Source organism: Cynara cardunculus (assembly GCF_001531365.2).
Source record: "Cynara cardunculus var. scolymus isolate 2C chromosome LG 10, CcrdV1, whole genome shotgun sequence".
Lineage (NCBI taxonomy): Eukaryota > Viridiplantae > Streptophyta > Magnoliopsida > Asterales > Asteraceae > Cynara > Cynara cardunculus.
The window spans coordinates 9,040,677-9,043,271 of NC_037537.1; positions in this window are offsets into that span (position 1 = coordinate 9,040,677).

Genomic DNA, 2,595 nt, shown 5'->3' on the forward strand with positions numbered 1-2,595 from the left:
AACATCAACTTCCAAGTTTTCATTGGATGACAAACTTTCTTTTCATTGGTGTTGTGATGGTGGGGTGGTTGGTTATGGTTGCGTTGGTGCATCGGATGGAGATGTATATGCAGCCGCCGCCTCTGTCTCCCCCTCACGAGGTCCAAGACCTTGATTATCGGGGTCTTGGTCATCGTGGCGTTGTTGTTTGTTTCGGCGGCTGCTCGAGCATGAGGCGTAGAACTGTATCAACAAAGGCCTGGAACTCAGCCTTGGTGACCAGATTGACTAAGGGTGAAACCCCTGCATCAACAGATGTTGCAGGTTGTGCCTCTGTTCCTGAGGCGCCTTCTTGGCCTTGTGTGAAGGTAGGCCGCGAAGGACTTCCATCATGTCCTTGATAGCCTTCGAGAGAAGAACTATCTCGTGATGTTTGGAYATCCTCTTCCTCTTCTTCAGCTTCAGAGGCTGAGTAAGTGAATCAGATGTGTGTACCCTTTGGTAGATCAAATACCGAGGGTAGTATTGCACGAAATGAAGATCGCTCTGAACGATCTATGGGTTCAACATCAAAAGCAATGAATGCGTTTGTGTGTGTGAGAGGTTGTGGCGAGCCCTAAGACAAAGGAGTTCTTATCTCTTCATCACCTCTCTGTTGAGAGAGGGGTGATGGGGTATGAGATTCCTCGTCTTGTTCATCTCCAGAGGCTCGAAKGRTGGBCTCTGGATGGCTAGCTTGGGTTTGGATTGGACTGGGTCGTCCTGTTTCAATATCCCTTTGGCTTTGATCGCCAGGGATAGTGGATGTGGGTGCCCTTTGGGTAGTAGGTAGGGAAATATGTTGGTGAGGGCCGGGGGAAGCACGATGGTTGTGCTCCTTCGGTTGGAGAAGGGGACGGCTCTAAGTGCTCCGGGGTAGCTGCCCTTGGTTCTTGGGACAGCATGGAGCGTTCATAGGCTTGGCGTATCTCAATTGTCGATGGCATGACAATGAGCATAGCCCTTGACAGCGGTCTGTTGATGTTGTATCCTTCCTTCGAAAGGGTTGGGCGGAGTCCTTGCATTTTGTAGACCGGGGTGTATGTCTCTGTTGACATTCTTTGATGAGTCTGTGATTGTATTCATTGATGACATTCTTGTGTACTCGAAGTCTGAGACCGATCACGCAACACACCTTCGACAAATGTTGGAGTTGTTAAGAAAAGAGCGGCTTTATGCTAAATTTTCAAAATGTGAATTTTGGCTACGTCAGATACAATTCTTGGGACATACTGTGTCCGATGACGGTATCTCTGTGGATCMTGCAARGATTGAAGCAGTACAAAAATGGGAACAACCCAAGAATGCATCAGAGATTCGGAGTTTTCTCGGGCTAGCGGGATATTATCGACGTTTCATTTGGGATTTCTCTAAGATTACTGTTCCTCTCACTTATCTTACCCGCAAAGATGTAAAGTTTGCATGGACCGAAGACCAAGATAAGGCATTTCAGACTTTGAAAGATTGTTTGACGCACGCGCCAGTTCTTGCCTTACCTGAGGGTAGTGAGGGTTTTGTTGTCTATAGTGATGCCTCACGATTGGGACTTGGTTGTGTATTGATGCAGAAAGGAAAGGTTATCGCTTATGCATCACGTCAGTTGAAGGAATACGAAAAGAATTACCCCACTCATGATCTTGAGTTGGCGGCTGTAGTATTCGCTCCAAAGTTGTGGCGACATTATCTTTATGGCACAAAATGCCAACTCTACACCGATCACAAGAGKTTGAAGTATTTGTTCGACCAACAGACACTTAATATGCGACAACAACGTGCTATGGAGCTCATTAAAGACTATGATTGTGAAATACTCTATCATCCCGGTAAAGCTAATGTAGTGGCAKATGCATTAAGTCGAAAAGTATATGGTGGATCTTTGTGTTATGTTATCACTCACATGACGGGAAGGTCGACTCTATTTGATGATTTACAATAGTGGCAACTTGAGGCTTTGAAACCTGAGCATATTAAGCTAGAACGAATGGTAAGCTATGCTGATTCCTTATTTGAGGACAATCGTGGTCTGAAGGTCTTTAAGACCCGAATTTGGGTCCCTAGACTTGGTGGTTTACGAGAAGTGATTTTAGCGGAGGCACATAAATCAAGATTATCCATCCGCCCAGGATGTTCTAAGATGTATCATGATTTACGGACAGATTATTGGTGGCCGGGAATGAAAACGGATATCGGGCGTTACGTTGAAAGATGCATCACATGTTTGTAAGTGAAAGCGGAGCACCATAAGCCGTATGGGAGTCTTCAGCCTCTTGAGGTCCCCGTGTGGAAATGGGAGGAGCTAACTATGAATTTGGTCACCAAACTGCCAAAGACTTCTCGGCAACATGATAGCATATGGGTTATCGTTGACAGACCGACTAAATCAGCGTTATTCCTTCTTGTTCGAGAATCTTACCCCATGGATCGCTGGGCTCAGTTGTATGTAGACGAAGTTGTTGCTCGACATGGAGTGCCTATGAAAGTTATCTCTGATCGGGACTCTCGATTTACTTCTAATTTCTGGACCAGTTTTCAGCGTGAGCTGGGTACGCGACATGCGTTTAGTACGACTTATCATCC